The 16,269-nt window shown below is 40.8% G+C and overlaps 1 non-coding gene across 1 annotated transcript; it reads right to left on the bottom strand.

Moving 5' to 3' along the window:
• Positions 1 to 5,614: 5,614 nt before the first annotated feature.
• Positions 5,615 to 5,696, bottom strand: TRNAL-UAG (transfer RNA leucine (anticodon UAG)). The gene has a single exon. It is a non-coding gene; the product is annotated as a tRNA-Leu (tRNA).
• Between the last annotated feature and the right edge of the window lie 10,573 nt (positions 5,697 to 16,269).

Raw genomic sequence — 16,269 nt, 5'->3', positions numbered from 1 at the left:
TCTCCCACTTCTCCTCGTTCCCTCCAGCTCCGACACATATATCCTCTTGGTCAATCTTTCCTCACTCATTCTCTCCATGTGCCCGAACCATTTCAAAACACCCTCTTCTGCTCTCTCAACCACGCTCTTTTTATTTCCACACATCTCTCTTACCCTTACGTATACAGGGGTTGACGTGCTGTCAGTGGATTGAATCAAGGCATGTGAAGCGTCTGGGGTAAACCATGGAAAGCTGTGTAGGTATGTATATTTGCGTGTGTGGACGTGTGTATGTACATGTGTATGGGGGGGGGGGGGGGTTGGGCCATTTCTTTCGTCTGTTTCCTTGCGCTACCTCGCAAACGCGGGAGACAGCGACAAAGTATAAAAAAAAAAAAAAAAAAAAAAAAAAATATATATATATATATATATATATATATATATATATATATATATATATATATATATATATATATATATATATATATATATATATATATATATATATATATATATATATATATATATATATATATATATATATATATATATATATATAATTATCAATTTTCTTGTGGACCAGAATGTAATCAAACTTAAAATTAAGGAAATTTTTTGTTAAATGTTACGGGGAAGCGTTACAGGAAGGTAGAAAGAACAGTCCCCGTCGCCTGGCGGAAACATACTTCCAGCAGATTCTCATCGCAGCATTTTGTTGTAATAGTTTAGGTCGTCTTATTATCCTTTATAGTTGATGATGGCCATTTTCTTCATGTTTCTTTGTAATATTTTTCTTAGTTTTTCCACTATTTCCATTCGCCACATATTTGATCGATTTCATGTATATAATCTTGTTTATTACGCTTCCAGATCTGGAGCAGATTAACTTTTGTGATAAAATGATAATTACATGTTTCTCCATATGTTTAGTACAATTTGTCCCAATTTCCTTTAAAATATGGGAAAAGTTACAAATGATTTAAACTCCATAAGAAAACAAGCTTAGATCTTTGACTTGGGCGACTGTTTTCATATGATTTAGACTTACCAACAAATCACTTTCTGATCTCTCACTCGTTAGCATTATTAATTGACATAACATATACCTGAAGGAGAAATTTGAGTTAGTAAATAAGTTTCGATTCTAATCATTTGGTAATCATTTTGTGATATAACGATGTTATTTGGACATGTTGCATTCAGCCAACCATCACCAACCAGGCGAGAGCATCTTCGCCTCGATAGAAAAAAGAAGAGCTCGTATTGAAGATAAGGGCGTAGTGAACATGAAGTTTAGCGAAGATGGGATGTAGTGAAGAATGCCTTTTCTACGTGAAAGCTATGCTGTGAGTAGTGAAGAAGAAAGAGTAGTGAAGATAAATGTGTAGTGAAGATGAAGGTGTGATGAAGATTAAGGTGTGGTGAAGATAAAGGTGTAGTGACGATGGAGGCGTATTGAAGATGAAAATGTAGTGAAGATGAAGGTGTAGCGAAGATGAGGGTGTAGTAAAGATGAAGATGTAGTGAAGATGAAGGTGTAGTGAAGATATACAGTTGTTGTGAAGATGGTGTAGTGAAGTTAAAGGTGTAGTGAAGATGAAGGTGTAGTGAAGATGAAGATGTAGTGAAGATGATGGTGTAGTGAAGATGAAGGTATACTTAAGATGGTGTACTTAAGATGAACATGTAGTGAAGATGAAGGTACGGTGTAGATGAAAGTGTAGTGAAGATGAAGGTGGAGTGAAGATGATGGTGGAGTTTAGAAAAAGCGTAACGAAAACGAGTGTATATTGATATAAGGATGCAGTGATGAGGGTATAATGAGGATCAGGATGTAGCGAGGATGACAGTGTAGTAGAGAATAGGGTACACTGAAAGTGTAATCAAATAAAGATGAGGTGTCTTGAATGTAGCCTTTCGAGCTCAGCCCTTAACTTCACTACACTATAATTTTCACTAATCCTCCATTTTCACTCTATCTTCATCACCATTCACTACATCCTCATAATCATAGCACTGATATTCTTCTCCATTCATCCACCGTCTTTTTAGTTTGGAATTATGTATGTTTACATGTATATATGTATGTATGTATGTATGTATGTATGTATGTATGTATGTATGTATGTATGTATATATGTATGTATGTATGTATGTACGTATGTATACAAGACTGTACACATACGTTAATGTATGTATATATGTGTGTGTGCATGTTCAGTACGCTTTGATCTGGTATAATCTGGTTTGATATGGTTTAACATCAGCACCATCTTCACTATATATTTTTTATTATCAAGGATATAGAAGTTGACGAGGTAACCTCGGTGTGCAAGTCTTGGTATCTTTCAACGGATATAGACCTCAGAATTTGTTCTGCACTGTGTACTGACTTTTAGCTCCGACTTCACTAGAAATGAACACCATGGCAAAAGGGCTGCCCCAGGAGCTTCGATTGGAAAGGCACGGTGAAGACCTCTTGCTACCGGCCAGGATTGGAGACCATTGCCTCTCATTCATCATTGACACCGGATCAGAATGTACCATCATTCCCCTGGAAATGATACAGCTTTTTGGCTTGGAGCGGTACATCGATAAGTCTGAGGAATATCATTACGAAGACACAGTGGGGAGGCTGATGCTGGATATCGTATGTGAAGGTGGCGTCCGACTACAGGGATATATTCTTGTGGATTATCCAACTAGCGGTTATCCACTGCTTGGAATGGATATCCTCCACTCTTATTGCTGCTCCATTCTACAAAAACCGATCCACCCAAGCCTGATAGTCCGAAAATCGCACTCACTTCCCCGTCTGACCGAGTCATGGTCTGTAAATATCAGCATTGGATCCGTCACTTTGCCCGCAATACTGGACACCGGCTGCACTTCTACCCACATGCCCTCACACGTGGCTGAGGAATTAAAATTAAAAACAGAAGATAACGATGAAGTCATAAACATCCTCCTCAGCTCCGGCAAGATCCAGTGTGCGACTAAAGTAGCACGTAGAGTCAACATTGTGCTCCAAGGACGACATTTCTGTGTGGATGTTAATATTGAGGATGACGAGACGGAAGTGCTCATCGGTCAGGATATCTTACGCTCTTGTGACATGCACTTCACTCGAGGTGGGCTTCTGACTCGTTGAGGACGATCACATAACACTGCTGGAGTAGGCCTTGTGGGAAAAGTTACAAATGAAGTAACTTGCATACGAAAACAAGCTTAGATCATTGACTTGGGCGACTGTTGTTTATTGATTTACACTTGCCAACCCGTTACCTCATAATCTCTTTACTCGTTGGCATTATTAATTGACATAACATATATCTGAAAGAGAAATTTGCGTTAGAAAATAAGTTTTAATTCAGATTATATGGCAATCATTTGAATACAACGATGTTATTCGGACATGTTGCATTCAGCCAATCATCATCAACCTGGCGATAAAAGAAAAAAGAGTATAATTTTGTTGAATGCTTTCAGATAGTTCAGGCATACTATATCTATTGCCTTTGTTTTCTTGTAGGTATTGAAAAAAGTATGATAAAATTCAAGGAGACCGGATCAATGGCTCACCCAGAACAGAATGTCTGCATCTCCACAGAAGTCTTCAATGAGTATTTAAACCAAGGCAAACAAGAATCCAGCTTGCATCATCAGTCATCTTGATTTGAAAATATATTCCAATCAACAAAACACCAACGATTCCAGGCATCACATGCAACACACACATAACCTTCACTCCCCACACTAATAACATCAACACAAAAGCAGCACACAATCTAAATAACCTCAGAACACTAACTGGTGCCGGATTAGGTAAAGAGAAATAATCCCTTAACATCCCCTATATTTAACCTTTCCGCTTTAAGATACGCCTCACTCACCTGGTCTCCCGTTCTCTCAAAAGCAAATACAACAAAGCTACAAACAACTGAAATAGTTCATTCAGAACTCGCTGCCTTGCATCCATAAACATACGACACCTATGCAATGAAAAAGATCCTCCCGATTCAATTCCACCTCATCACATTTGCCGCTCAGTCCTCAGCAACAAACATAATGTTTCTGATGTTATCACAAACATCCTCTAAAGGACCCAATGGACTGTTATTGTTTGCAATACCATAACTGCAGTGTATTACTCAGGAACGAAAAGGAGGGAGTAACTTACTTTCGTACAATCCCGATCTTATCGAATGGAGAGGAAACGGCAGTGTATGGAAAGTTTGGCACCGACGTAGCAGGAATGAAGCGCATTAAACAGTAGTATGTACAGAAACGCTAAACGTTTAGCAGCGGTGCAGGAAATACAAACTTCATGTTTAGCAAATGGTGCAGTGAACATGACACGTGTGGCAGATGTATTATAGGCTCTCATATGTCTGGCAGCAGAGCTCGACGCAATTAAGACCAATATAACATTCACGTGCCCGCCAACCATTACCCTGCGATAACTCGTAGTGGGAAGAATGGCGGGAGTGTGACGGATCTTGTGTGGTCAGGAAGGAGTGAGTGGCTTACATTATCATCATCCTGATGTGCGCATCAGCAGGGGAGCCTCTCACAGCCAAGTAGATACCTCAGGTCAACAGGACAGTTGACGTCAATATCTATGTATATACTTCTCTAAATTTAGTCCATGACTTGATGTCATAGATTTCTTACACGAGGAAAATATGCATAATTTAAAGAGAAAATGCTAGTTTTGTATCGAAGAATTTATAAAAGTTGATCATAGATTTCTTTTTCTTAAGAAACGGTCAGCTGGTATGAGTACACTTCGCAACTCATGGTGTTGGGAAAGTCCGATGATCTTCGACAGGATAATAAGATAGAAAACTGCTGATTATTAAGATGACTTAACTTCACATAAGCTACAGTTTATATCTGAGTTTTTCTCTTTTCCCTGCACCTCCCTCCTGAGTGTGAGCACCGAACACAATCACTGACCTCATCCTCACCAACACTTGACTCCATCTTCTGCTCACAGCGTTTAACGCACGGTTCCTTAACACTTTCCTTTCTCACACTCATCCTGGACACACACCTCTCGCTCACATTAACCCACTGTCACTCCACTTTTCCACAGTCGTCTTCATAATCATGTCTTCTGCAGCCAATATCCACACGCCTCCCTTCCTCCATTCCTCCTTTCCCAGTCGGACTCTTCTCACCCACACTGTGTGTGTGTGTGTGTGTGTGTGTGTGTTAAGGGATTGTTATCTTACCACGCAGCAAACTGTAGCCAAAGTCAGTGTCCCACTATCCTCACCCTCTCATTATAACCAATATATAGTGAAGGTGATCAAGCTTTATGTGATAAGTGTATCGCCAGAATCCTTACAATCTGACATAAGAATACCATGGTATGAGACCCTTGACCATGATGGTAGACAGGTAATGGTGGCGGACATTTCTCGTGTCACTTCACACCAGACGAGTTCATGTGTCCCGCACGTAGATCCAGTGAGTTCCAAGACCTGACTATATTCGGCCAGCCGGTAACGATGTCCCTCCGGAACGAGTGGGGCGAGTGATATAGTCCTTCCTCCCACAAGAAACCACCCTAGCCGACCCAGGCCTCACTCACCCTGTATATGAAGTCCATAGTGACCACAAAATTTCCTGGCAGCGGTGGGATTCGAACCAACGCCTCCTGAGAGACTGGAGCCTAAATCCAGCGCCTTAGACCGCTCGGCCACGCTACCCTGACAGTTGTATGAAGGAGGAAGAGGAATAGTACTGATCTAGGTTGCCATGTTTAGCCGTTGATGGTAGACGTGTATTCATGGGTCAGTATATTGTGTCAGAAAAACTTTGTGGCTAACGTGGCCGCTGGTGGAGCTAGATGCCATGTCATTAAGGTTTGATTCCTCCGTATGGTCATAATCACCATCTGGTTCCCTCACCAGCCTGGCCAGGGATATTCTATGTTGTGAGACTTAATCCGGTTTTCTTCATCAGCTAAAGTAAATGAAGGATTGTGTTTTTGAGATGTATTTTTGCTTTATATTTCAGGAAAAGAAATACAATAAGGAGAGGGTGTCCGCTCGCTACTCTCACGGCTGTGACCATGGAGAACAGTGTTACTGATGACTGACTGTTGATATTAAGCGACCGTGTGTATAGATTACTCAGAAGAGAAAATGCAGAGCACAAGGCAGAATGAAAGAAGTTGATGCCCCGTCCAAGAATGTTTTTTGGATCAAACAAGTGACTTGATCCAGATTTAATGGTGACTTTCATCTAACATATTAGATAGAATAACTCGATTTGGAAACATATTTTCCAAAGCAAAAACTGCTAATAACCCCCTCGTAATTGCATGTTTCGTAAATATCGTGGTAACATTACTCAGGATAACATAATGATTGTTGAATGTTGTGCACATGGCATGACCAACCGTAATCTTAGGTCAACTATTCTTAAATGGTTTGGGGTTGTCCATAGTGAGAATATATAGATGACTGAAGCAGAATAATTACTGCATTTCTAATCTTAGACAAGGAATCGTACGTTAACCAGATGTATGACTTACTGAAAGACGTCAGTACACATAATGAGATTCTTAAAGACCCAACGGTGAATGCAAACAAAAGATCCAATTCCCAGATCAAATTACTGTTGCAGGACACACTAGGTGCTACCAAACAATCTTCTCAGATAGATTTAACACTGACATATATGTACTATACGATATTGAACAAACACAATCTCTACCATATATCATTAGTTCAATGGGGTCTTCCTCATACAGTCTTTCAACATAGCTAGTCAGGATGTTGTGACCACCAGCTGGGAATATTTCTAAACCGCACATCCACCATCATAGACTAAGAGAATAAGAGATCCTTGACAATTATTAAGTTTCAGTTTTAACATATAGTTTACCAACGTTCCTGTACGAGATATGTAATGTTTCCTTAGGGATGAAATACAAACGTTTGATAGTAAGCCATAATGTTTTTACATCGCTTATTGTGTTATGTACAACATGTAATGTATTTCGTGCTAATGACAAAATCTACAAAACAACGATATATCATGACGATGGGTAATCCTCTTTCTCCAAGTTATTCAAATACCTATATGGATTTTTCAATCCCAGTTGTGGCCTCCCATATGCAATGCTGATATAACATGGCAATTATTTTTCTTCAAAGCAAATTTTCAACACATGGAATGATTTACCAATCATAACAGTTAAAAGCAGTATCATAGATACGTTTAAGTATCGACGTGATAGATATTTCGCCTTAGATCCATGACTAATAATATTTACGCCTTCTTGACTCCATGAAAAGTTTATACACTTTTCCTTTTGATGAATTTGTGTCGCTTCTTCTCATGCAACACTAATCTATGAGTTTCTGTTCTCTTCCATCATCACAAACAGCCTCGTTAGGACCAAATGGGCAGTTGCGTTTGAATTCCTTTGTATTATTAAGAACAACATACTTTCCCCTATCACATGATCTTCCAGAGACACTCCTCGAATACAGAACCTGACCAACACACTCAACACCCATCTATGTGAAGATTTCAACGCCCACCATCCTGCATGGCTTAACGTCCACCATCCTGCACGGTTTAATGCCCACCACCACCATGCATGGTTTAACGCTCACCATCCTGCATGACTTTACGCCCACTATCCTACATGGCTCAACGCCAACCACCCTGAATGGCTCAACGCCCACCATCATGCATGGTTCAACGCCAGCCATCCTGTATGGTTCAACGCCCATCATCCTGCACGGTTCAACGCCCACCATCCTGCATAGCTCAACGCCCATCATCCTGCATGGCTCAACGCCCACCATCCTGCATGTCTTAACGCCAACCATCCTGCATGCCTAACGCCCACCACCATGCATTGTTCAACGCCATCCATCCTGCATGGTTTAACGGCCACCATCCTGCATGGCTCAACGCCTACCATCTTGCATGGCTCAACGCCCACCATCCTGCATGGCTTAACGCCCACCAACATTTATGGTTCAACGCCCTCCATCCTGCATGGTTCAACGACCACCATCCTGCATAGCTCACCGCCCACCATCGTGCATGGCTCAACGCCCACCATCCTGCATAGCTCAACGCCCACCATCATGCATGGCTCAACATATGCAACCAACCAACCAGACTCCAAACCCACCATCTCCAGCAACCATCCTCACCAAACGTTCACTTGTGCACATCAGTGCTGTACACAAGGACCACTGGAGCATACTACATGACCTGTCCTCTGACCACTCATAAGTTCTGATAACATTCTACCTGGCCCATCCAACCCACACAGCCAATACAGGAGAACAGATTGACTAACATCGGTGCAATACATAGAATCCAAGCAGCTCCAAATCTTCATCAAAGATAATTTCCTATTCACGTATCTCGCACTTCATCAGCACCACCAAATCAGTCCTGCAAGAATCACATACCACGAGGACATAAAAGCAGTATAATCCAGACCTCTCCCCACAAGTGGTTAATCTCATAACACAAAGAAACATACTCAGACGAAAACATCTACCTTCAACAAGGATCATAAACAGCACCATCATTAACCAACTTACTGAAAAGCAAGCAGAAAACTGTCGCTCCTCCCTTCCCACTATTATCTTCAAGACCCACAACAACCAGCTCTGGCGCACAATAAAGAAAACTCATCCCCTCCACACCACCTCGGCCTCCACACCACCCCAGCCTCCATACCACCCCAGTCTCCGCACCACCTTAGCCTCCACACCACCCCAGCCTCCGCACATGAAGGGCTTCTAACTCACACCAGCAACATCCCTTCTCCCAGAGAACACACAGACCTACTCATGACGCACTACTAAAATATCAGCCACAAACTAACTACGTCCCTGAGCAGGAAAGTCATGAAAAACCTATAAAATCTCCATCCTGGTACAACTGCTGACCCTCCTTTCACTCCCACTGACACTTAGGAAACGCAGGTAAGACTATAGATAATTCCTCTGCAAAGGCCATGACAATATTTCAAACTTCCAAATATAACATTTTGGTCCACTTGTAATCCAAGCTTTTACAGACGTATTCAACCATTCAGGTTACAAACTAAAATCCCAAACACATGGAAGTTTCCCAACACGGTACCCATCCCGAAACCCTCCAAACTATCCAGCTCCTCCCCCTCACACCTCCCCATGTCAGTGCTGTCTTACTACCCAGTCTTCTGGAAAAACTAATGTACAGCATAATGAACCAGACTGTCCCACTCTCTACTGCACAGTACGACATAATCAACCAGACTGTCCACTCTCTACTACACAGCACGACATAATCAACCAGACGGTTCCACTCTTTACTACACAGTATGACGTAATCAACCAGACGGTTCCACTCTTTACTACACAGTACGACGTAATCTTCCAGACGGTTCCACTCTTTACTACACAATATAACGTAATCAACCACACGGTCCCAATCTCTACTACACAGTACGACATAATCAACCAGACTGTCCCACTCTCTACTACACAGTACGACATAATCAACTAGACTGTCCCACTCTCTACTACACAGTACGACATAACCAGACTGTCCTACTCTCTACTAAACAGTACGACATTATCAACCAGACTGTCCCACTCTCTACTACACAGGACGACATAATCAACCAGACTGTCCCACTCTCTACTACACAGTACGACATTATCAACCAGACTGTCCCACTCTCTGCAAAACAGAACGATTGTAGACCCAGTCACTCTACTACCACACTGTACAAAACCCTCAAAAGACACATCTTAGTTGGAATGGGGTCACCAGCTTTGACCCGTGACCCAGGTGACCCATTAGACTTCTGATACGTGATCCTACTGACCTGCGACGCGTTTTTCCGGTATCTGACCTGAATACATTTAATATAGTTTCTAAAAACTTAGCTGATCACTGCTTAAAATCTCTATTTCTAACTTTTCTGATACAAATGCAGTGAAAGCAGAATTGTCCAGAAAACAAAAATAAGTATTTCTGTGGTAGACTAAATGATATTTAGATATCCGTGAAGTGGTCCGGGAAAAGATGAACTTTGAAATGAAAGAAAAATAAGGATTTGCAGTGTACCCTGAATTATATTCTTCAGTTCTTGAAGTGTTCCAGGTCATTTCTAGAGCTGCCACACTGTAGTTTGAAGATATTGCTTCTGTTTAATGCACTGAAGTGCCTCTCCGATTCGCTGCTGCTGTTGCTGCAGGCCTGCATCACTGACTACCTCACTGATGTCAGAGAGGACTGTTTACTTCGAGTGCCGCCTATGAAGTAAATCTTAACCAGTTTTGCAGGTGTCAGTCTTATAATCTATGTGTTTATCATAAACGACATTTTGACATCAGAATCGAGCATACGTTCTCTAACTTGTTGTTGTTGTTATTGTTGTTGTTGTTGTTGTTGTTGTTGTTGTTGCTGTTGTTGTTCGAAGCTCGAAAAAAATGCTTCGGAATTATAGATAGATTCCTACTGAGCAGTTGTAGCCAATAACATCTTGATATTGAACTCAGTTCCTTCAATGATTCATCGTCATAATCGAGTTCACGGACACAAACGAGGCATTTTTGTTTTCTCTGTTTAGAACAATAATAGCTGCTTTAGCTTGTTCAGTGAAGCATTTTCAATCATCTGTTTTATATATAGCAAATGTTGGCAGTGAGGGATCTAAGTATACAGCCACCCTGTGCCCCTGCAAATACTATCTTCGGCCACAACTTGTCATCTGGAACTGGTGTGAACTCACTCTTCAGGATGACAGTATGTGGGTCACTCATTGTTACTTAATCAGGAATTGCTCAGAACATAGTATGACGGGAACATTCTGGAGTATAGGGACCGTAGAATATTCAAGCTTATCAAATATATAAGACACCTGTGGTAAAAAATCCATTACGATTTCCAACAAACACAAATTAATATGAAGAGTCAGGAGATCACGCTTGCGCTCACCAAGAACAAGTTTCTGTTAACTGTTTACTGAGTAATGACATGGGAACTCCACCATGGCCTAGCTAGCCCTTAGAGTGCAAGGTAATTCCTCCTGATATTCCAATGGTATGATCTACACACCTCACTAATTGGTGACGATCTTCAGTTAGCGGTCCGAGTTGTGCACACTTATCCCTGGCAGCCTTCCAACCTGTCTGTATTGTTGTATTCAGACGATGACCTGAGCAGTCCATCTGTGTATGTGAATCTGTAGCGCCAACATTGTTTGATCCACAATCTGAAAACAAAGAAAAATTCATTAACTCTAAATTTACGATGAATAAGCGTATTAAGAGTTGGTAACTGGGATGAAAATAATCGTCTTCACAACATGAAGAGATCCCTTTTATGACTTGCATATAACCATTCCATATGACCAGTTGTGTTGTTAGTCTTAATCAAACAGAAGAAAATATAATCAAGTAAGCTTAGCAAGTGCATTTTCAAACAGTATACCATACAAGCTTGATTTTCAGGGATTATATTGAGGTCATCCACATACATGTTATAAACATGAACATTCTTCACCAGTATAAGGCAGACTCATACTGACCTCCCACTTGAATACTCCACCAGGCTGCAAAAGTCCCATCCCCGACTCCCACCCTCCCACCTCACCCCCTGAGGCCTGAGTAGAAGCTGAGGAAGATGCAGGTCAAAATTTGATATACATCAGCCCTAATCTAATCGATCCCCAACCTAACCAAATCTAACCCCAACCTACGGGACCCGGTGCCTACACTAGTGTTTCTCGACCTGTGGGACGGGTACCACTGGTGGGACGAGTACCTCTGGTAGGACGAGTACCACTGGTGGGACGAGTACCTCTGGTGGAACTAGTGCCACCGGTGGGACCCGAAGGACAGCTACGTGGTACAAGAACTTTCAAAAATAATCATGACATTATCCAGATAAGGCTTTGCCTCTCTGAGTCTTCTATGTGTTTGTGTGTATGTGTGTGTGTGTGTGTGTGTGTGTGTGTGTGTGTGTGTGTGTGTGTGTGTGTGTGTGTGTGTGTTTGTTATAACCTATCTGACATTGTAAAAATCTTACTCAAGATTCTGCTTATATTCTCTCGGGCTGCAGATGAAGACATAATTTGGACTACGAAGCAAAGAGCTAGTGAGAAATATCACTGTCCTCTTCACATATATCGATAACCAATCTTTCCCCACTACAGCAAGTATGAAGACAAAAGAGAGAAACCAACTTCAACCATTTCAAACATTACTTCAGTGATTTCTGTGGTTATTAATATAATGCAACTAACAAACCTACTCCATATTTATCGCCTAAATTTTCAAAGTAATGGTCATGATAATCTATAATATATTTCAATTGATGAAGTTTCGTTTTTCTCATAGCGGACTCAGGATTTTTCGACACAATGTTTGTGGTAAGAAAGTGTCAGTATGTTGAGACATATATACGTATATATTTCATAAATGTTCCCAATTGTTCACTTGTTTTGCATACACTTTTAAGCTCTTTCCAAAAAATGATTTTCTCCCTGAGTCTGGTGATATTCTCTCATCCTAACTCTCACTTGATCTCTTTTTCTTCCTTTGAACCCTAGACTTAACTTCCTGCCGCTTCTCTTGTACATCTCGAAATCACATACATTCCTTCCCTATAAGTACTGCCCATGCGCTTCTATTTTTTTTCTTTAACTAGCAACCTTTGTTATCCAATCACCCACTACACTTTACCATCTGCCCACCTCTCACTTCGCATGCCATGAGTTCTCTCGCGTGTCTCGTAAAAATCAAACACTAGTACTGGCTGTGACACGCCCTGTCGTGATGTCTTTTGTTTCAAAGTTAATCTAATCTGTTCAGTCCATTGCCGCTGTCTCTATAGCTTAGCCTTTTCGCTCCTCGCTTCTTCCATTCGCACCTCTGCATTAATCTTAGCAATCTCTGGTTGAAGCCTCAAACATTCAGGATTAACGTTAACATCACTATAGAGTTGGGGAGGGATTAAAGCTTCGGTTGACCTTGATGATGGGACGGTATTGTGAACAGCATTTTCAACATCAGGCACAGTACCTACGAGCTGCTCCCCAACTTATCTGATTTCTCAACAAAGTGTCCAACAATACTTTATGAGCATTTCGGTCGTACGCAACTCCTAACCCATCCGCAACAAGCCTTAACTCATAAGCTGTTATAAGCTGGGATAGGACGCAGATCAACAGAAACGTTCAACGTCAACTTCACTTGTCAACAGCGTGATTAACGAAAGAAGAGTCGCCAACTTCTCGTTACGCAGAACAGGATAACGCTATCTTAAAGTTAAGGGATGAAATTGAACACCAGGATTAAAACTACTTATATTACAAGAAATAGAAAATGCAAGATAAAAGAGGCACATTTTTCGGGCACAAATATTTACGTTAACACTTAACAGTCCAGGTAAGATTTCAAACTGGGAGATCTGTTTCCTTTACAACAATTCAGGTATAAAAACATGACGAAAAATTCACTTTATCGGTGGACACTTCTATAAGACAAGTTACAATACATAGTTACACTCGCACCTTAAACGACATAGTCCAACACAGCACAATTTAGTGTAGCGCCGCATCACTAAGTGTGAAGGCAGTAAACGTATTGGCTATAGGGTTCAGACAAGGAAAACCCACATTACCTGCTGGGCACCTGGTGACTAAACGAATCACGGCCAAGCAGTCGTCAGGGGCCTTTTCTTAAGGGGAAGCCAGACGGGAGCGGCCAGCCCCGCCCTGACCTTCTTCATACATACACATGTTTATAAATACATGTCCACTCACGCACGTATACATATCTATACATTTCAATGCATATGTATATATATATATATATATATATATATATATATATATATATATATATATATATATATATATATATATATATATATATATATATATATATATATATATATATATATATATATATATATATATATACACAGACATATACACATATACACGTATATAATTTATACTTGCTGCATTTATTAATTCCCGTCATCACCCCGCCACACATGAAATGACAAGCCCCTCCCCACTTTGTCAATCTTTCCTCACTTATTCCCTCCATGTGACCAAACCATTTCAAAACACCCTCTTATGCTCTCTTAACCACACTCTTTTTATTACCACACATCTCTTTTACCCTTTTATTTCTTACTCGATCAAACCATCTCACACCACATATTGGTGTCAGAATAGGATGTTTGGATCAGGTGTTTGCTTTCAAGAATGTATGTGAGAAATACTTAGAAAAGCTAATGGATTTGTATGTAGCATTTATGGATCTGGAGAAGGCATGTGATAGAGTTGATAGAGATGCTCTGTGGAAGGTATTAAGAATATATGGTGTGGAGGGCAAGTTACGAGAAGCAGTGAAAAGGCTTTATCGAGAATGTAAGGCATGTGTATGAGTAGGAATAGAGGAAAGTGATTGGTTCTCAGTGAATGTCGGATTACGGCAGGGGTGTCTCCATGGTTGTTTAATTTGTTAATGGATATGGTTGTTAGGGAGGTGAATGCAAGAGTTTTGGAGAGAGGGGCAAGTATGCAGTCTGTTGTGGATAAGAGGGCTTGGGAAGTGAGTCAGTTGTTGTTCGCTGATGATACAGCACTGGTGGCTGATTCGGGTGAGAAACTGCAGAAGCTGGTGACTGAGTTTGGTAAAGTGTGTGAATGAGGAGAGCTGAGAGTAAATATGAATAAGAGCAATGTTATCATGTATAGTAGGGTTGAGGGATAAGTCAATTGGGAGGGAAGTTAGAATGGAGAAAAACTTGAGGAAGTGAAAAGTTTTAGATATCTGGGCGTGAATTTGGCAGCGGATGGAACCATGGAAGCGGAAGTGAGTCACAGGGAAGGGGAGGGGCGAAAGTTCTGGGTGCGTTGAAAAATGTGTGGAAGGCGAGAACAATATCTCGGAAAGCAAAAATGTGTATGTTTGAAGGTACAGTGGTTCCAACAATGTTGTATGGTTGCGAGGCGTGGGCTATAGATAGAGTTATGCGGAGAAGGGTGGATGTTTTTGAAACGAGATGATTGAATATATGTACATATATATATATATATATATATATATATATATATATATATATATATATATATATATATATATATATATATATATATATATATATATATATATATATATATATATATATATTTTTTTTTTTTTTTTTTTTTTTTTTTTTGCTTTGTCGCTGTCTCCCGCGTTTGCGAGTTAGCGCAAGGAAACAGACGAAAGAAATAGCCCAACCCACCCCCATACACATGTATATACATACGTCCACACACCCAAATATACATACCTACACAGCTTTCCATGGTTTACCCCAGACGCTTCACATGCCTTGATTCAATTCACTGACAGCACGTCAACCCCGGTATACCACATCGATCCAATTCACTCTATTCCTTGCCTTCCTTTCACCCTCCTGCATGTTCAGGCCCCGATCACACAAAATCTTTTTCACTCCATCTTTCCACCTCCAATTTAGTCTCCCTCTTCTCCTCGTTCCCTCCACCTCCGACACATATGTCCTCTTGGTCAATCTTTCCTCACTCATTCTCTCCATGTGCCCAAACCATTTCAAAACACCCTCTTCTGCTCTCTCAACCACGCTCTTTTTATTTCCACACATCTCTCTTACCCTTACGTTACTTACTCGATCAAACCACCTCACACCACACATTGTCCTCAAGCATCTCATTTCCAGCACATCCATCCTCCTGCGCACAACTCTATCCATAGCCCACGCCTCGCAACCATACAACATTGTTGGAACCACTATTCCTTCAAACATACCCATTTTTTCTTTCCGAGATAATGTTCTCGACTTCCACACATTCTTCAAGGCTCCCAGAATTTTTGCCCCCTCCCCCACCCTATGATCCACTTCCGCTTCCATAGTTCCATCCGCTGCCAGATCCACTCCCATATATCTAAAACACTTCACTTCCTCCAGTTTTTCTCCATTCAAACTCACCTCCCAATTGACTTGACCCTCAACCCTACTGTACCTAATAACCTTGCTCTTATTCACATTTACTCTTAACTTTCTTCTTTCACACACTTTTCCAAACTCAGTCACCAGCTTCTGCAGTTTCTCACATGAATCAGCCACCAGCGCTGTATCATCAGTGAACAACAACTGACTCACTTCCCAAGCTCTCTCATCCCCAACAGACTTCATATATATATATATATATATATATATATATATATATATATATATATATATATATATATATATATATAT

Source organism: Panulirus ornatus, chromosome 38 (assembly GCF_036320965.1).
Source record: "Panulirus ornatus isolate Po-2019 chromosome 38, ASM3632096v1, whole genome shotgun sequence".
NCBI lineage: Eukaryota > Metazoa > Arthropoda > Malacostraca > Decapoda > Palinuridae > Panulirus > Panulirus ornatus.
The sequence above is the reverse complement of the archived record's forward strand: the minus strand, read 5'-3'. Positions and strand labels throughout refer to the sequence as shown.